This window comes from Pristiophorus japonicus, chromosome 1, assembly GCF_044704955.1.
Source record: "Pristiophorus japonicus isolate sPriJap1 chromosome 1, sPriJap1.hap1, whole genome shotgun sequence".
NCBI lineage: Eukaryota > Metazoa > Chordata > Chondrichthyes > Pristiophoridae > Pristiophorus > Pristiophorus japonicus.
In genome coordinates, this window is record NC_091977.1 from 260,711,723 (window position 1) to 260,733,258 (window position 21,536).

Genomic DNA, 21,536 nt, shown 5'->3' on the forward strand with positions numbered 1-21,536 from the left:
GGATCGGTCCAAGTCAGCAAGGATTTATGAAAGGGAAATCATGCTTGACGAATCTTCTGGAAGTTTTTGAGGATGTAACTAGCAGAGTGCACAAGGGAGAACCAGTGCATGTGGTGTATTTAGACTTTCAAAAGGCTTTTGACAAGGTCCCGCACAAGAGATTGGTGTGCAAAGTCAAAGCCTATGGTATTGGGGGTAATGTACTGATGTGGATAGAGAACTGGTTGGCAGACAGGAAGCAGAGAGTCGGGATAAACGGGTCCTTTTCAGAATGGCAGTCAGTGACTAGTGGAGTGCCGCAGGGCTCAGTGCTGGGACCCCAGTTCTTTACAATATACATTAACGATTTGGATGAAAGAATTGAGTGTAATATCTCCAAGTTTGCAGATGGCACTAAACTGGGTGCGCTGTGAGCTGTGAGGGGGATGCTAAGAGGCTGCAGGATGACTTGGACAGGTTAGGTGAGGGGGCAAATGCATGGCAGATGCTGTATAATGTGAATAAATGTGAGCTTATCCATTTTGGGGGCAAATGATATGTTGGTCTTCATAGCTAGGGGATTTGAGTATAGGAGCAGGGAGGTCTTACTGCAGTTGTACAGGGCCTTAGTGAGGCCTCACCTGGAATATTGAGTTCAGTTTTGGTCTCCTAATCTGAGGAAGGACGTTCTTGCTATTGAGGGAGTGCAGCGAAGGTTCACCAAACTGATTCCAGGGATGGCTGGCCTGTCATCTGTGGAGAGACTGGATCAACTGGGCCTTTATTCACTGGAGTTTAGAAGGATGAGAGGGGATCTCATAGAAATGTATAAGATCCTGACGGGACTGGACAGGTTAGATGCTGGAAGAATGTTCCCGATGTTGAGGAAGTCCAGAACCAGGGGACATAGTCTTACGATAAGGGGTAGGCCATTTGGGACTGAGATAAGGAGAAACTTCTTCACTCAGAGAGTTGTTAACCTGTGGAATTCCCTGCCGCAGAGAGTTGTTGATGCCAGTTCATTGGATATATTCAAGAGGGAGTTAGATATGACCCTTACGGCTAAAAGGATCAAGGGGTGTGGAGAGAAAGCAGTAAGGAGGTACTGAGGGAATGATCAGCCATGATCTTATTAATGGCGATGCAGTCTCGATGGGCCGAATGGCCTACTCCTGCACCTATTTTCTATGTTTCTATGAACAGTATGAAGTGAACAGTAAGTATGAAGTTAATGGTAAGTGTGAAGTGGACGGTAAGTATGAAGTGAACAGTAAGTATGAAGTGAACAGTAAGTATGAAGTTAATGGTAAGTGTGAAGTGAACAGTAAGTATGAAGTGAACAGTAAGTATGCAGACCTGTAAAAAAAGGTTAGTGCACTTCTTTTCTCTGTTTCTTTTGCAGGGATTTGGGTGGATGGGGTCCCCTGAAGGATTTCTGTCTTTTTATTGTTTCGAACAAATTTTACTTTAGCCGTTCCCCCCTCGCTGGTGCTGACTGTATCCTCGGCGATACTTTGCCGAGGATCGCATTTGCCGCCCAGAATGGGTCCTCCCGCCCGCAACCACCCAGACTCGGCATGCAAGGCCCAATTTTCCGCCGGCTGTTTTTTCCCACATTTTTTCATGAAACTTCCGCCCAAAGCACCGTCAGGATCTTCGTGATCCTTTGGACGGCACTTGGGCGGAACTTAGGTCTCACCAAACTCGGGGCCATAGAATCATAGAATGTTTACAGCATGGAGGGAGGCCATTCTCCCCCTTCCCCCGTAGCCCTGCAGATTTTTTTCTTTCAGCTACTCATCCAATTCCCTTTTGAAAACCGTGATCGAGCCTGCCTTCACCAGCCTTTCAGGCAGTGCAATCTAGATCATAAGCACACACTGTGTAAAAAGGTTTTTTCTTATGTCTCCTTTGGTTCTATTGCCAATCACCTTAAATCTGTGTCCTCTGGTTCTTGACCCTTCTGCCAACGGGAACAGTTTCTCTCTAACTACTCTGTCCAGATCCCTCATTATTCTGAACACCTCAATCAAATCTCCTCTCAACCTTCTCTGCTCTTAGGAGAACAACCCCAGCTTATCCAGTCTATCCACCTAACTAAAGTCCCTCATTCCTGAAACCATTTTGTAAATCTTTTCTGCACCCTCCCCAAGGCCTTCACATCCTTCCTAAAGTGCGATGCCCAGAATTAGACACAATAATCCAGTTGAGGTCAAACCAGTGTTTTATACAGGTTCATCATAATTTCCATACTTTTTACTCTATGCCTCTATTCATGAAGCCCAGGATCCCGTAAGCTTTTTTAACTGCTTTCTCAACCTGCAACGATTTGTGCACATATACCCCTAGGACTCTCTTTTCATGCACCCGCTTTAGGATTGTACCCATTAGTTTATATTTCCTCTCCTCATTCTTAATACCAAAATCTATCTCTTTACAATTTTCTGCATTAAATTTCATCTGCCACGAGTCCACCCATTTCACCAGCCTGTTTATGTCTTCTTGAAGTCTATCACTCTTCTCCTCACTGGAAATCTGCAAAATTTGAAAATGTACCCTGTACACCCACAGCCAAGATTATGGCCAGTACCTCCGCAATTTCTTCTTTCACTTCCCTCAGTGTCCTAGGATGCAGCCTATCCGATCATGGTGACTTATCTACTTGAAGTACAGCCAACCTTTCTGGTACCTCCTCTTTAATAATTCTTATAATATAATCAGCCGGACTGTGGTTACTTATCCTTTGCATACAAGCATGGTCTCACAATTTAGCAGTGAAGGTATTTAGGGTAGCATTCAGAAATAGTAAAGATAAAATATAAAACTGTCGATCTCGTTATGTGGCAGAGTTGGTCAGTTGGTAGCACTCTCACCTCTGCATCAGAAGAATATGGCTTCACTGTAGATGGAGAATCTCGGTTTACCTTACAACATGGTGGGAAGATTGGATTATTGGAGGTGTTATATGAACATGAGCAGGAGTAAGCCATGTGGCCCCTCGAGCCTGCTCCGCCATTCAATATCATGGCTGATCTTCGAACTCAACTCCATCTGCTACCCTGATCCCTATATCCTTTGATTCCTTTAGTGTCCAAAAATCTATCGATCTCAGCCTTGAATATACTCAACGGCTGAGCATCCACAGCCCCCTCGGGTAGAGAATTCCAAAGATACACAACTCTCTGAGTAAAGAAATTTCTCCACATCTCAGTCTTAAATGGCAAACTCCTTATCCTGAGACTATGCCCCCCTAGTTCTAGACACTCCAGCCAGGGGAAACAGCCTCTCAGCATCTACCCTGTCAATGGCTAAAGGGATCAAGTGTATGGAGAGAAAGCAGGAAAGGGGTACTGAGGTGAATGATCAGCCATGATCTTATTGAATGGTGGTGCATAAGAACATAAGAAATAGGAACAGGAGTAGGCCATACGGCCCCTCGAGCCTGCTCCGCCATTTAATACGAACATGGCTGATCTGATCATGGTCTCAGCTCCACTTCCCTGCCCGCTCCCCATAACCCTTTATCCCCTTATCATTTAAGAAACTGTCTATTTCTGTCTTAAATTTATTCAATGTCCCAGCTTCCACAGCTCTCTGAGGCAGTGAATTCCACAGATTTACAACCCTCAGAGAAGAAATTTCTCATCTCAGTTTAAAATGGGCGGCCCCTTATTTTAAGATCATGCCCTCTAGTTCTAGTCTCCCCTATCAGTGGAAACATCCTCTCTGTATCCACCTTGTCAAGCCCCCTCATAATCTCATACGTTTTGATAAGATCACCTCTCATTCTTCTGAATTCCAATGAGTAGAGACCCAACCTACTCAACTTTACTCATAAGACAACCCTCTCAGCTCCGGAATCAGAAGAATGCGAGGTGATGGGGAGACTAGAACTAGAGGGCACGATCTTAAAACTGATATGAGGAGAAATTTCTTCTCTCAGAGGGTTGTAAATCTGGAATCAACCTGGTTGTCATGATACATCAGTCATTGAAAGTTGGCATACAGGTACAGCAGGCGGTGAAGAAGGCAAATGGCATGTTGGCCATCATAGCGAGAGGATTTGAGTATCGGAGCAGGGAGGTCTTATGACAGTTGTACAGGGCCTTGGTGAGGCCACACCTTGAATATTGTGTACAGTTTTGGTCTCCTAATCTGAGGAAGGACATTTTTGCTATTGAGGGAGTGCAATGAAGGTTCACCCGACTGATGACCGGGATGACAGGACTGACATAAGAAGAAAGACTGGACAGACTAAATTTATATTCAATGGAATTTAGACGAATGAGAGGGGATCTCATAGAAACATATAAAATTCTGACAGGATTGGAATGGTTAGATGCAGGAAAAATGTTCCCGATGTTGGGGAAGTCCAGTACCAGGGGTCACAGTCTAAGCATAAGGAGTAAGCCATTTAGGACAGAGATGAGGAGAAACTTCTTCACTCAGAGAGTTGTGAGCATGTGGAATTCTCTACCACAGAAAGTTGTTGAGGCCAGTTCGTTAGATATATCATGAGGGAGTTAGATGTGGCCCTTACAGTTAAAGGGATCAAGGGGTATGGAGAGAAAGCAGGAATGGGGTACTGAAGTGCATGATCAGCCATGATCACATTGAATGGTGGTGCAGGCTCGAAGAGCGGAATGGCCTACTCCTGCAACTATTTTCTATGTTTCTATGTCTTGAAGAACCTTCACTGAACTGGCTCCAAAGCAAGTATATCCTTTTGTAAAAATGGAAACCAAATCTGCACGCAGTATTCCAGGTGTGTCATCGCCAATACCCTGTATGGTTTAGCAAGACTTCCCTGCTTTTATACTCCATCCCCTTTGCAATAAAGGCCAAGATTCCATTGGCCTTCCTGATCATTTGCTGTACCTGCATACTATCCTTTTGTGTTTCATGCACAAGTACCTCCCGGTCCCGCTGTACTGCAGCACTTTGCAATCTTTCTCCATTTAAATAATAAGTTGCTCTTTGATATTTTCTGCCAAAGTGCATGACCTCACACTTTCCAACATTATACCCCAGCTGCCAAATTTTTGCCCACTCACTTAGCCTGTCTGTGTAGCCTTTTATGGATTTTTTGTGTCCTCCTCACACATTGCTTTTCCTCCATCTTTTTATTGTCAGCAAACTTGGCTACATTAAACCCAGTCCCTTTATCCAAATCGTTAATATTGATTGTAAATAGTTGGGGTCCCAGCACTGATCCCTGTGGCACCCCACTAATTACTGGTTGCCAACCAGAGAAGGAACCATTTATCCCGATTCTCTGTTTTCTGTTAGTTAGCTAATCCTCTATCCATGACCTTGTTGTTCTTCAGCTGTCGATGGCCTTTTCAACCTTTTGCCGGGCAGGGTTTATGCTGAGGTGGTGGCAAGTAGCAGACTGCGGGTTGGAGTCAAGGACATCCACATTGAAAAGAGTGTCTTGTCTTAAGGCGATCTTCAAAGTGATCCTTCTAGCAGGCACCGACTGTCTCTCTGTCCCTGATGAGCACCTATTCGTTCTTAGCCCACAGTGGGGTAGGACCTTGGGTGCTTGGGCCACAGGTGATCTTGACTGCATTAAAAAATCCACGCACGTCATGGTTGTCGGCTAGATGCTGGATCTCCTGCACTTTCTACAAAAGGCAGCGGCTTAGAGCGAGCAGCAGCAGAGAGGGAGCAGCATCGCGAGAGGAGGTCAGCGGGTGAGCGGGACTACAAAGGGCGGCGGCTGAGAGCGAGCAGCAGCAGAGAGGGAGCAGCATCGCGAGAGGAGGTCAGCGGGTGAGCGGGACTACAAAGGGCGGCAGCTTAGAACGAGCAGCAGCAGAGAGGGAGCAGCATCGCGAGAGGAGGTCAGCGGGTGAGCGGGACTACAAAGGGCGGCGGCTGAGAGCGAGCAGCAGCAGAGAGGGAGCAGTGAGCTGCAGCTGCGGCAGAGGCAGGTAGTTAACAAAGAAGCACAAAGTAATCTAGGTGTGACATCACAGCCAAGAGGGTAAGTGATTGGCTGGCTGATTGGTGAGTAGTTTTTCTCTTTTCTTTATCTTTTTTCTTTTTCTCATCAGTAGGAAACCTTAGTCATTGTTGCCAAATTAAGTAAATTAAGTAATTTAAGAGTTAAGTCATGCCAGTTGAGCACAGCGCCATGCCATGCTCCTTCTGTGCTATGTGGGAAATCAGGGACATTACCAGTGTCCCTGAAACTACATGTGCAGGAAGTGTGTCCAGCTGCAGCTCCTGACACACCGCATTGCGGCACTGGAGTTGCGCATGGATTCACTTTGGAGCATCTGCGATGCTGAGGATGTCGTGAATAGCACATTTAGTCAGTTGGTCACACTGCCGGCAAAGGTTACAAAGGCAGAGAGGGAATCGGTGACCAGCAGGAAGAGCAGTGGAAGGAAGGTAGTGCAGGGGTCCCCAATGATCATCTCCCTGCAAAACAGATACTCCATTTTGGGTACTGTTGGGGGGGATGATTCATCAGGGGAGGACAGCAGCAGCCAAGTTCATGGCACCATGGGTAGCTCTGCTGCACAGGAGGGCAGAAAAAATGAGTGAGAGAGCTATTGTGGTAGGGAATGCTATTGTAAGGGGAATAGATAGGCATTTCTGCAGTCACAACCGAGACTCCAGGATGGTATGTTGCCTCACTGGTGTAAGGGTCAAGGATGTCTTGGAGAGGCTGCAGCACATTTTGGAGGGGGAGGGTGAACAGCCAGTGTCGTGGTGCATATAGGTACCAAAGATATAGGTAAAAAATGAGATGAGGTCCCACAAGCTGAATTTAGGGAGCTCGGAGTTAAATTAAAAAGCAGGACCTCAAAGGTAGTAATCTCAGGATTGCTACCAGTGCTACATGCTAGTCAGAGTAGAAATTGCAGGATAGCTAAGATGAATACGTGGCTTGAGGATTGGTGCAGGAGGGAGGGATTCAAAATCCTGGGTCATTGGAACCAGATCTGGGGGAGGTGGGACCAGTACAAACCGGACGGTCTGCACCTGGGCTGGAGTGGAACCAATGTCCGAGGGGGAATGTTTGCTAGTGCTATTGGGGTGGGGATAAACTAATATCGCAGGGGGATGGGAACCTATGCAGGGAGACACAGGGAAGTAGAATGGGGGCAGAAACAAAAGATAGATGGAAGAAAAGTAAAAGTGGAGGGCAGAGAAACCCAAAGCAAAAATTAAAAAAGGACCACATTACAGCAAAATTCTAAAGGGACAAAATGTGTTAAAAAGACAAGCCTGAAGGCTCTGTGCATCAATGCAAGGATTATTTGTAATAAGGTGGACGAATTAACTACGAAGGCAGCTGTTAACGAATATGATATAATAGGGATTACGGAGACATGGCTCCAGGGTGACCAAGGCTGGGAACTCAACATCTAGGGGTATTCAACATTCAGGAAGGAAAGACAGAAAGGAAAAGGAGGTGGGGTAGCGTTGCTGGTTAAAGAGGAAATTAACGCAACAGTAACGAAGGACATTAGCTTGGATGATGTGGAATCTGTATGGGTAGAGCCGCTGAATACCAAAGGGCAGAAAATGCTTGTGAGATTTGTGTACAGACCACCAAACAGTAGTAGTGAGGTTGGGGACAGCATCAAACTAGAAATTAGTGATGCGTGCAATAAAGGTACACCAGTTATCATGGGCGACTTTAATCTACATATAGATTGGGCTAACCAAACTGGTAGCAATACGGTGGAGAAGGATTTCCTGGAGTGTATTAGGGATGGTTTTCTAGACCAATGTCGAGGAACCAACGAGAGGGCTGGCCATCCTAGACTGGGTGATTGTAATGAGAAAGGACTAATTAGCAATCTTGTTGTGTGAGGCCCCTTGGGAAAGAGTGGTAGAATTCTTTATTAAGATGGAGAGTGACACAATTAATTCAGAGACTGGTGTCCTGAACTTAAGGAAAGGTAACTTCGATGGTATGAGATGTGATTTGGCTAGAATAGACTGGCAAATAATACTTAAAGGCTTGACGTTGGATAGGCAATGGCAGACATTGAAATATCATATGGACGAACTTCAACAATTGTACATCCCTCTCTGGACTAAAAATAAAACGGGGAAAGTGGCTCAACCGTGGCTAACAAGGGAAATTAGGGATAGTGTTAAATCCAAGGAAGAGGCATATAAATTGGCCGGAAAAAGCAGCAAAGCTGAGGACTGGGAGAAATTTAGAATCCAGCAGAGGAGGACAAAGTGTTTCATTAGGAGGGGGAAAATAGAGTATGAGAGGAAGCTTGTTGGGAACACAAAAACTGACTGCAAAAACTTCTATTGATATGTGAAGAGAAAGAGATTAGTGAAGACAAAAGTAGGTCCCTTGCAGTCAGAATCAGGTGAATTTATAATGGGGAACAAAGAAATGGCAAACCAATTGAACAAATACTTTGGTTCTGTCTTCACAAAGGAAGATACGAATAACCTTCCGAAAATACTAGGGGACAGAGGATCTAGCGAGAAGGAGGAACTGAAAGAAATCCTTGTTAATCAGGAAATTGTGTCAGGGAAATTGATGGGATTGAAGGCCGATAAATACCCAGGGCCTGATATTCTGCATCCCAGAGTACTTAAGGAAGTGGCCCTAGAAATAGAGATCATTTTCCAACAGTCTATCGACTCTGGATCAGTTCCTATGGACTAGAGGGTAGCTAATGTAACACCACTTTTTAAAAAATGAGGGAGAAAGAAAATGGGGAATTATAGACCAGTTAGCCTGACATCAGTAGTGGGGAAAATGGTGGAATTACTTATTAAGGATGAAATAGCAGCGCATTTGGAAAGCAGTGACAGGATCGGTCCAAGTCAGCATGGATTTATGAAAGGGAAATCATGCTTGACAAATCTTCTAGAATTTTTTAAGGATGTAACTCATAGAGGGGACAAGGGAGAACCAGTGGATTTGGACTTTCAAAAGGCTTTTGACAAGGTCCCACACAAGAGGTTGGTGTGCAAAATTAAAGCACATGGTGTTGGGGGTAATATACTGACGTGGATAGGGAACTGGTTGGCAGACAGGAAGCAGAGAGTCGGGATAAACGGTTCCTGTTCAGAATGGCAGGCAGTGACTAGTGGAGTGAAACATGGCTCAGTGCTGGGACCCCAGCTATTTACAATATACATCAATGATTTAGATGAAGGAATTGAGTGTAAAATCTCCAAGTTTGCAGATGACACTAAGTTGCGTGGCGGTGTGAGCTGTGAGGAGCACGCTAAGAGGCTGCAGGGTGAATTGGACAGGTTAGGTGAGTGGGCAAATGCATGGCAGATGCAGTATAATGTGGATAAATGTGAGGTTATCCATTGTGGTGGCAAAAACATGAAGGCAGAATATTAGCTGAATGGCGGCAGATTAAGAAAAGGGGAGATGCAACGAGACCTGTGTGTCATGGTACATCAGTCATTGAAAGTTAGCATGCAGGTACAGCAGGCGGTGAAGAAGGCAAATGGCATGTTGGTCTTCATAGCTAGGTGATTTAGGAGCAGGGAGGTCTTACTGCAGTTGTACAGGGCCTAAGTGAGGCCTTACCTGGAATAATGTGTTCAGCTTTGGTCTCCTAATCTGAGGAAGGATGTTCTTGCTATTGAGGGAGTGCAGCGAAGCTTCACCAGACTGATTCCCGGGATCGCAGGACTGGCATATGAGGAGAGACTAGATTGTCTGAGCCTGTATTCATTGGAATTTAGAAGAATGAGAGGGGATCTCATAGAAACATATAAAATTCTGATGGGACTGGACATGTTAGATGCAGGAAGAATGTTCCCGATACTGGGAAAGTTCAGAACCAGGGGTCACAGTCTAAGGATAAGGGATAAGCCATTTAGGACCGAGATGAGGAGAAACTTCTTCATTCAGAGAGTTGTGAACCTGTGGAATTCTCTACAGCAGAAAGTTGTTGATGCCAGTTCCTTAGATATATTCAAGAGGGAGTTAGATATGGTCCTTATGGCTAAAGGGATCAAGGGGTATGGAGAGACAGCAGGAAAGGGGTACTGAGGTGAATGATCAGCCATGACCTTATTGAATGGTGGTGAAGGCTCGAAGGGCCGAATGGCCTACTCCTGCACCTATTTTCTAGTTTCTATGTTTCTCCACCCACCATCTTTTCTTTATGTCACGAGTCTTTTGTTGGACCTCAGCCTTCAGTTGTCTGCATATCTGCTATCTTGCTCTGGAGTTGTGATGTTGTTTCCAATTTAAGAACACCTTGGGCTTGTGGCTTAGTAGCTCCTGGATCTCCTGGTCATTCTCTACGAACCAGTCTTGGTGTTTCCGGGTCGAGTGACCAAGAGTATCTTCACAAGTGCTAATTATGGAGGCCTTGAGGGCAGACCAGGCATTGTGGACACTGCGTCTCTGGATCACTGGATGTGAGGCTGAATTGGGCTTTCTTAGCAGGGTCTTTGAGTGCTCCAGCGTTGATATTCCTGCTTTAGCATTTCTGTTGCCCCTGCTGCTTTGGGGTTACATTGATGGAGATGACTGAGCGGATTAGGTGATGGTCTGTCCAGCAGACGTTAGCTCCTGTCATGGCGCCGGTGGTACGCACGTCCTTGCAACCCCTCGGTTGGACGGTGAGGTAGTCTAACAGATGCCAGTGCATGGAGCGATGTACTTGTCTCTCTGATGAAACAAGGTGTTGGTTATGATGAGACCATGTTCTAAGCATTTCATCAGGAGGAGGGGTTTTGTTATGTCTCAAATAAAGCAATGTGACTGAGTACTATAGACTTGAGTAAGTGTGACCTTAGTCTCTTCATTCTGACTCCAAAGTGCTGGCACAGCATGGAAGACCTGCTTGTATGCAGTGCTCCCAAGGGATGCTGGGATCCCTTGGAACTCCAGTAGATGCGCCCTCTGGGGGCGGTAGAGTGCTGGTTGCAAGGTGTTGCATATATAACATCACTCCCCTCCAAAGTCAGTATACACTTATTTACAGGGTGAGACGATCTGAGGCTTTCCGCTCCCTAGTCGATCATCTCGGTACAAACACAGGTGCAGGTGAGTTGGTTGGACCTTCGCTAGGCTGCTGCATAGCTGGCCTTGCCGGGCTGCTGGGGATGATGAGTTCAGCTTCGTGGTCAACCTTGATGTCGGTTGCCACTTGTGTGTGTATCGGAAGGTCGAAGTTGGCGGTGTCCTCTTCAAGTTGCTCGTGGCTGTCTGTGAATCGCAGTTTGGTTTGGTTAAAATGTTTTCTGCAAGTTAGTCCATTTGCAAGTTTGACCTCAAACACCCTACTCCCTTCTTTGGTTCTGACAGTACCAGCAAGCCATTTGGGACCATGTCCATAGTTGAGTACAAATACAGGTGCATTGACTTCAATATCGCATGACATGTTTGCGCGATCTTGGTACATGCTTTGTTGATGCCGCCTGCCCTCGACATGATCATGGAGATCAGGGTGGACTAGAGAGAGCTTTGTTTTGAATGCCCTTTTCATGAGCAGTTCGGCAGGGGTAGCCCCGGTGAGCGAGTGTGGTTTTGTGTGGTAGCTGAGCAGGACTCGAGACAAGCAGGTCTGCAGGGAGCCTTTCTTAGGCAAAACCATGCGATTACCCCACAAAAGACAGTCCGCCTGTATGGACATTTCGTCTTTGCGCCCCTGGAACGGCTTGATCTCTTCATGCATCTCTGCTGGGACGCTGGACTAGCTCACATGGAGGATAGTTTTTTTACAAGGGACAGTAAAGGATCCTGGCTGGTCCAGGTCCTGATCTGGCGGGCCGTAACGGGTGACTTTTCATTTTCTAATGCATCCGTCACCAAGAGCAAGTCTGCGGGCTGTGCCATTTCCACCCCGGTGGTGGGCAACAGTAGCTGACTCAGAGCATCAGCGCAGTTCTCTGTGCCTGGCCTGTGGTGAATTACATAGTTATATGCAGACAGCGTGAACACCCATCTTTGGATCATTGGTATTAAAACCTTTGCTCTCTGAAGATAGCGATATGAGCGGCTCATGGTCAGTTTCTAACACGAACTTAAGCCCAAACAGATACTGATGCATTTTTTTCACCCCACAAACGCATGCCAGAGCTTCTTTTTCAATTATGGTGTCGACCCTTATGGCATTGGACAAACTCCTGGACAAATAAGTGACCAGTTGCAATGTTCCCGATTCATTTGCTTGTAGTAACACACACCCGACCCTATACGAAGGCGCATCGCAAGCTAGCACTAAACGATTACAAGGATCGCACAGGACAAGCAGTTTGTTGGAAGATAACAGATTTCTGGCTTTCTCAAAAGCAATCTTTTGTGAATTCCCCCATATTCAGTCATCTCCCCTCCTGCCAGCGTCGCGAATAGATTGTCTGCCTTGGGTAGCGGGTACTGGTCCTGCAGCGAAAAACGGTTAATCATTACTTTATAGTCCCCACAAATTCTGACCGCGCCATCACCCTTGAGAACCGGAACAATCGGACTGGCCCACTCGTTGAACTCAACCGGCACGATGATGCCCTCTCATTGCAGCCTGTCCAGCTCGATCTCCACTTTCTCTCACATCATGTATGGCACCGCCCGTGCCTTGTGGTGGATGGATCGTGTACCGGGAACCAAGTGGATCTGCACCTTGTCCCCAGAGAAATTTCCAATGCCTGGCTCAAACAACGACGGGAACTTGCTCAAAAGCTGGGCACATGAAGCGTCGTTGATGGACAAAAGTGCTCGGATGTCGTCCTAGTTCCAGCTGATTTTTCCCAGCAGCTTCTGCCGAACAGTGTGGGGCCATCTCCTGGTACAATCTATAGTGGTAGTTCATGCACTGCTCCATCATAGGAGACTTTTACTGCTGCACTGCCAATTACAGGGATCAGCTCTTTAGTGTAAGTTCTCAGCTTGGTATGAATAGGGCTCAGCTTGGGCCTTTGTGCCTTGTTGCACCACAGCCTCTCGAAGACCTTTTTGCTCATGATAGACTGACTCGCACCCATGCCCAATTCCATGGTCATTGGAATTCCGTTCAGTCCAACTTTTAGCATGATCGGTAGACATTTTGGTGGTGAAGCTGTGTACCCCGTACACTTCTGCCTCCTCGGTTCGAGTCTCTAGTTCAGTTTGATCCGCCATGGATCGGTCTTCCTCTGCAACGTGGTGGTTTGCAGGGTTTGCAGCTCATCCGCACATTCGCTGGAGGTGTCCCATTGTTCCACACTCTATGCACGCATAGTGTTTGAAGCAGCATTGATGGACTCAATGATCACCTCCGCAGCGCCAACAAGGTGTTAATTGCCTCTCATTCACACTTGATGGCGGACTCTGAGTCATCTGAGGTCGTGCAGCTGCAGGCGTGTACGTTCTGTCATATGCAGTCCTGCCTGAAAACAACGATACTTTGTGTTCAGTACTTGCCGATGCATCTTTATGCTGCAAAATTTGTTTGATGTTATCGCTGGTGGACATAAATGCCTCGGCTATTGTTATGGCTTTGCTCAGGTTCGATGTTTCAACAGTCAATAGTTTGCGAAGGATAACCTCATGGCCAATGCCAAGCACAAAACAGTCTCTTAGCATTTGCTCCAGGAATCCACCGAATTCGCAATGTCCTGTAAGGTGCCTTGGTTCGGCTACGTAGCTCCCCACTTCCTGGCCTAAGACCATTGACATGTATGAAATCGATACCTTGCCATCAGAACGCTCTCCTTCGGATTTAGATGCTCCTGGACCAGCCTACACAGTTCTTCATACGATTTGGTTGTTAGTTTCACCGGAGTAAGAAGATTCTTCATGAGGCCATAGGTTGTTGCCCTGCAGACGGTGAGGAGAATCGCCCTTCATTTGGCAGCGTTCTCATTCCCTTCCAGCTCGCTTGCCACGAAGTATTGGTCGAGTCGCTCCACGAAGGCTTCCCAATTGTCACCTTCTGAGAATTTCTCCAGGATACCAACAGTTCTCTGCATTTTCGTGTGATCGTTTGTTATCTATTGCTCGTCACCAGTTGTTATGTCTCAAATAAATTAATGTGACTGAGTACTGTAGACTTGAGTAAGTGTGACCTTATTCTGACTCCAGATTACTGGTACAGCATGGTAGGTCTGCTTATATGCAGTGCTCCCAAGGGATGCTCGGATCCCTAGGGACTCCAGCAGATGCGCCCTCTGGTGGTGGTAGAACGCTAGTTACAAGGTGTTGCATGCATAACAGGGAGCATGAGTGTATGTGTTTGTGTGCTTGGCAAATGCAGCAGAGCCTGGTCTCCAATTGTTTGGGATTCCCAAGCTATTGGACAAAGACCTTGCTCTGTCAAGTTTGTGTGGTAGCTGGTGTGCAATAGCCACACCACGTATAAAGATTTCACACACAGGCATCTTCCACCCTTTAAAATGAAGCTCTGGACCTGCAACATCAGGACCCTCAGGGACAAACCCAACAGCGACAAACCTGAACGTCGCACTGCTGTCATTGCCCGGGAACTCAGGCATTTCAGCACTGACATTGCTGCCCTGAGCGAGACTCAGTGGGCAAGGGAAGGTCAGCTCAAGGAACAATGTGGTGGATATACCTTCTTCTGGAAAGGCAAACCAGAAGAAGAACGCCACCTTCATGGGGTAGGATTCACCATCAAAAATTAACTAGTTGGCCATCTCAGATACTCCCCTTGTGGGATAAATGAACGCCTCATGAATCTTCGGCTCACCCTAGCCCGGAACCAGTGCGCTGTAGTTTTCAGCGCATACGCCTCAACCCTGGAAGCTACAGATGAGACCAAAGAGGAATTCTATTCCAGCTTTGAACAATCCCTGTCCCGAGTCCCAACGGGCGGCAAGCTGATCCTCCTTGGCGACTTTAATGCCAGAGTTGGAAAGGACACAGGCCCCTGGGGAGGTGTGATCAGCAGAGAAGGGATAGGGAAAACCAACTCCAATGGTACCCTAACCATTCCTATTTACAGCCTAAACGAAAACAAAATGGTTCAGAAAATATTGTTTGACTTGAGCCTTTCTGACAATCGCACTGCACATGTCCCAAATCTCACAATTCTTAAAATATGAACTATTTTTCGTTAGTACAGTTTTAAAAGAATATAGAGCTCAGTGACTTCATTGCAGAAATGACCCAATTAAAATTACAAACAGTGATTTTAGAAAATACTATCTGCATTTTTTTCTGATCACATGCTGATGGTCAGCCGTACTCTGGAACTGGCACCTCTGAGATGGTTACATATTTATTTGTTAATAAGATGGGTAACTTAAGCTGCAAATAGTTCACAATATCTCCAAGTGAGATCTCCCAGGCCTCCAAGCTTAGCATTAGTTATGCTATTGGGAATTTTTAAGCTCATCGAACAAAATTATTCATAAGACATTAATACATCTTCCAATATGACAAATGCAACTGTATTACTACTACTTACAACATAAATGCTTTAAAAGCAACTTTGCTCATGAATTCATGAACGCCAATGCTAAATGAAAACTTAATGGATTATACTGTCATATTAATTAAGGATTAATGTGTCATACCAACAGCATATCTATGTGGGTGATTGGGGATTAAGCATTACAAAGTTTTACAATTAGAAATTATCCATTGGGGATATTTTATATCCAAATTATCCAACCATGTAGTGTAGCTGTCATATATTTTCAGCAGTTATTCATGCATGTGAATTTTTTTCAGTAACTCCACTGTTTATATTATTATTTCATAACACTGTAACTTCAATAAGCACACTTTAGAATTGTAATTAATAATGTAGGATGGAATCGCCCTGTCTGCAGGAAAGTTCCTACCCATTTACCACTAACCGTGGAATGGCTATGTTGGGTGTCAGCCGTCTTTTGGCATAACTATTACACATTCATATTTTCTTTGGTTAATTAAACACAGCGTGAATGGACTAGTGCACAGTGAGTAAAACAACACTTAAGCTTATTATTAAATAGAGCACTTGACCAAAAAAAGGCAAGCTGTGAGTTTTTGAAGTTAGCTTTGGTCCCCGCTGTGTCACTGATAAGTTATCTCATCTTACCATAATGATGCTCCTGCAATGGCGCTCCCCCCAACAGTGGCACTTCTATCTGAAGCATTATTGCATGAGGATGCTACATGGGAGATCTAAGAAGGATAACTGGTTGCAAAAAAGAAATCAATATATAGATTTAGCTTCTATAGATAGAATTAAGCGATCTCACAACCAATGGATCAGATCAAAGCTCTGCAGACCTGCCACATCCAGTCGTGAATGGTGGTGGACAATTAAACAACTAACAGGAGGAGGGGGCTCCATGAACATCCCCAGCCTCAATGATGACAAGTGCAAAAGACAATGCTGAAGCATTTTCAAACATCTTCAGCCAGAAGCGGATGATCCATTTCAGCCTCCACCTGAAGGCCCAACCATCACAGAAGCCAGTCTTCAGCCAATTCAATTCACTCCATGTGATATCAAGAAACGGATGAGCGCACTGGATACAGCAAAGGCTATGGGCCCTGCCAACATCTCGACTATCATGCTGAATACTTGTACTCCAGAACACTCTCTAGCCAAGATGTTCCAATACAGCTACAACACTGGCAACTACCCAGCAATGTGGAAAACTGCCCAGGGTTGTCCTGTCCACAAAAAGCCAATTACTGCCCCATCAGTCCATTCTCAATCATCAGCAAATTGATGGAAGGTGTTGTCGACAGTGCTATCAAGCAGCACTTACTCACCAATTAACTGCTCATCGATGCTCAGTTTGTGTTCCGCCAGGACAACTCGGCTCCAGATCTCTTTACAGCCTTGGTCCAAAAATGGGCAAAAGAGCTGAATTCCGGAGATGAGGTAAGAGTGACTGCCCTTGACATCAAGGCAACATTTAACCAAGTGTGGTGTCAAGGAGCCCTAGTAAAAGTGAAGTCAATGGGAGTCAGGGAGAAAACTCTCCACTGGCTTGAGTTATACCGAGCACAAAGGAAGATTGTTATAGTTGTTGGAGGACAATCATCTCAGCCCTAGGACATCACTGCAGGAGTCCATCCAGGCAGTGTCCTAGGCCAACCATCTTCAGCTGCTTCATCAATGACCTTCCCTCCATCATAAGGTCAGAGGTGTAGATGTTAGCTGATGATTGCACAATGTTCAGTTCCGTTTGCAACTCCACAGATAATAAAGTAGTCCATGCCCGCATGCAGCAAGACCTGGATGACATTCAGGCTTGGGCTGATGTGACAAGTGCCAGGCAATGACCATCTCCAACAAGCGAGAGTTTAATCACCGCCCCTTGATATTCAATGGAATTACCATCGCTGAAACCCCCTCAATCGACATCTTTGGGGTCACCATTGCCCAGAAACTTAACTGGACCAGCCACATAAATACTATGGCAACAAGAGCAGGCCAGTGGCTGGGTATTCTGTGGTGAGTGTCTCACTTTCTGACTCCCCAAAGCCTTTGTACCATCTATAAGGCGCAAGTCAGGAGTATGATGGAATACTCTCCATTTGCCTGGATGAGTCCAGCTCCAACATTCAAGAAGCATGACACTATCCAGGACAAAGCAGCCCACTGGATTGGCAACCCATCCACCACCCTCCCTCTACCAGTGGCGCACTGTGGCTGCAGTGTGTATCATCTACAGGATGGACTGCAGAAACTCGCCAAGTCTTCATCGACAGCAGCTCTCATACCTGCAACCTCTACCACCTAGAAGGACAAGGGCAGCAGGTGCATGGGAACACCATCACCTACAAGTTCCCTTCCAAGTCACATACCATCCTGGAAATATATCGCCATTCCTTAAGCGTCGCTGGGTCAAAATCCTGGAACACCCTCCCAATAGCACTATGGGAGCACATTCACCACAAGGACTGCAGCGCTTCAAGAAAGCGGCTCACCAACACTTTCTCAAGGGAAACTAGGGATGTGCAATAAATGCTGGCCTTGCCAGTAATGCCCACATCCCGTGAATGAATATTTTTTTTTAAATAATATAGTGGACTAGATTTTCTGTCTCTTCCTCGTCAATGAGAGTGAAAAGTTGTTTAGAAACCATTGCACAACTTTGCCGCTTGCCTCTGCAGCGTTCAGTATTATTCGCCCTAATATGGGTGTGCTTATTCAACCATCTTGCAAATCATCGAAATACATCATACAGCATAATTTCCATCATTTGCATCCCAGCAAATGTCAGGCCACTTTTATTTTTACAAAAGATGAGGTATTTTCAGTTACGCCCAGGCCAAGACCAGCTGCAGTAGGCAATAAGCCTCTGAGGTCTCCTGCAATCAATCTCTGCTCCCCCCTCCACAAGGGAGCTTGTCAAACAAGTGCTGAAGAACCTGGTTTAGGGTGCATCCTTTCAGTGGGTGGAACCGCCATCCTGACACACTACAACAACGTAATGACCAAGTGGAAAATCTGGGTAAATTTGATGTCAATCAGCAGAATGACAATATTAGCAAACATGCTGCCACCACCGCTCGAAGGTCCACTAAAAAATATAGTAACATACAACCAGCTATGTATTCATTTTGGCCTAGAAATTCAATCGTCCCTGAAAAACGGGCAATGCGTGATCACCCCGCACCCATTCAAAGGAATGTTGGCAGCTCACGAAGTTCATGTTGCCTGCTCATTTCCATGATTGTGGCATTGCTGAACATGCTGCTGAGTGGCTGAATGCTGAGCAGGGGGCCCAAGTTTGTGCGAGGCAAGCACCGTTAAAGCTAGTCTGCACTACTGAAAGGCACCTCTTAATGGGAAGGTGCACTCTGCCTGAAGCAGCTCATTGAACTGGCTGAGGAAGGCAATGGAAAAGAGCTAATGATGGCACAATAGGGGAGAAAGCGTGCACCATATGCCATAATCTGTACCCTGAGCGTACCAACAATCTCTACAAAACATGACTCACACCTCACATTCATAGCTTCACCTCACCCGCACATACTGACAACTGCTGCAAGCCTCACATCTGCATCACACAGCTTGAACATACTGGCAGCTATTCAATCATGACCGGCACATCATCTAGACAAATTGCACCACACTCGTTGACTTGTCTCCCTTTCTCTTGCAGAAAAAAACGGCTTATAACCAGCACCAGCAGCACCTAATCAGTGGGGAACAGGCATGCCTGAGTAACCTCACCTTACAGTGCTGGCCGTTCTTGGCAGGGGCATCACTGATCCTGTGACCAGCGGCAGGGCTGAAAGAATAAAAGATTCCGGTCTCCTCACACGTATCCTCCTTCTCACATCCCACTTCTCACTCATCCCACAATCTCTTCTGATTTACAATTGCACAAGGTGTATGCAAGCACCTCTTCCCTTACCCCCTCCCTTCAACCCAGTCCTACCCTTGTGCCTTTCTCATTTAAGAGATCCAAGAAACATAACCTGTCTAGCCAGTGGTGCAAGTACAAGAGGAAGAGGAGAGTGATGATGAACAAATAACATCACTAAATCTGAAACTCACAGCCACCAGCTCAGATACTAGCACTGTGTGGAATTTAGAGGGTAGCTTAGAGGCGGCATCTGCATGTGGTGAGTCACTGGATATGTGTGGGCTGCAGAAAGGGCCAGAGGAAAGGGTAGCGCAGGTTGCAGTTTCTCGGAGGGTGAGGTCACATGAATTTTGCTGCAGTGGACTCAGATGAAGACTTCGATTGGGCTGTCTACAGAAGGACGCTGATAGGAATGCACAATGAAATGCTTGACATATTGGCAGACCTTCCAGAAAGCCTGAGTGGTCAGCAGATAGCCCTTGTTGTAGTATAAAAGCATCATGGCAGCTGCTAGAATACCAGGCATTCACCATTATGATGTGCTGAGCATGGTCGCACACCAATTGCACATTCAGTGAGTGGTAACCTTTATGGTTGTGGTACATAGAATCATAGAAGTTTACAGCATGGAAGGAAACCATTTTGTCCCATCGTGTCCGTGCCAGCCGACCAAGAGCTATCCAGCCTAATCCCACTTTCCAGCTCTTCGTCCATAGCCCTGTAGGTTACAACACTTTAAGTGCACATCCAAGTATCTTTTAAATGTGGTGAGGGTTTCTGCCTCTACCACCCTTTCAGGCAGTGAGTTGCAGACCCCCACCACCCTCTGGGTGAAGACACTTCCCCTCAAATCCCCTCTAAACCTCTTACCAATTACATTAGATCTATGCCCCGTGGTTGTTGGCCCCCTCTGCGAAGGGAAATAGGCCCTATCCACTCTAACTAGGACTCTCATAATTTAGATGCAGTGCCCGCAAAGCCACGAGTGTGCAGTGGATGGTGTCCTGGTGGGAAATCCTCTATCCTGGCAAAGCCATGTGCATGTTCCGTCTGCTTCTCTCTGATCAGATGGAAGACAATGACGTCCCCTCTCCTGTCATAAAGAGTTTCTGTCACCTCTTTTATGGAGCAGTGGATGGCGAACTGTGAGATGTTAAAATATTGTCTGCTCCAGCCTGAAAAGATCCCAACGTGAAGAAATTCAGGGCCATGGTCACCTTAACAGCCAGTGGCATGCTGTCCCTGCCCTGGAGTGAGGCTGCAGGTCTGGTTGTAAGAGGCGGCAGAGTTCTGTGGGCACCTTCTTCGTAAATCACAGATGACTCACACACTGTTCCTGGCTCAGGCTGAGGTAAGAAAATTGCTCTCGGAAGACCCTGGGTGGGTAAGGCCTTCTGCTGAGAGCTCTTCTCCCCCTCCTCCTCCTCACTCTGCGAGCAGCTTGATCCCTTCTTTGCTGCCTCTGCTCCATCTCCGTGTCGTGCTGCAGGCCAAGGGGGGTGACATCTAGGGCACCCATGACTGGGAGCAAATGATCTGACTAGAACCCTTGAAGGCAGAACCAAGGCCTTGTCCACTTGCAGCACCACTCTCGGTCACTTCACCAACTTTAAACAACTTTGGAAAGCTCCAAACACTTCCACAAACTTACACAGGGCCAGTAGAAATCATATAACAGCATAAAAAAATAATTTGCAACTAAGCTGTAAGTAGGCGATGATCTCTTTAAATATCGCTGGTCAGGGATCCTTGCTGCTGTTGAACACATATTCAGCTGTGAGAGGTTAACACAGGGCGTTACTTCCCGCGTTAGGGACAAAAATGACAGCACTGGCGTCAAAGCAGTGTTGCAAGATGATTGACGTCATGATCTGCCCACTTTGCATAGGTCTGGCGCACATTAGTAGTGGTGGCGCTATCACCCTCAGCAAGGTGGCCCACACCGGACATGCGCGCGCATAGCTCGGATGCCAAGTTGACCCAAAACGGCACCTGTAGTACCCAAAAAATGGGCATTGCGCAACTGGATTTTTAGCTCTTTGTTTCTGTACAGCAGAACAGGCTCACAGTAAAATGCATCCTTTCATTGCCAGAGGGATCCCCTTTGTGCCAAGTTTGCAGTCCAGCTACTTCCAAACACATTTGATATGAAATCCCCATTTACTCCTAAAGAATAGCCAACATCCCTGAATGTCAAAGATGCTGGAAACAGAATTTAAAATCAGTAAGGCAGGCAGCATTCGCTGGAACCCATGCAGTTTCTACTCATTATAGTTTGCAAAGAAGATAATTACCTGCCTGAACCTTTTGGGCACTGAAGGTGATTTGAT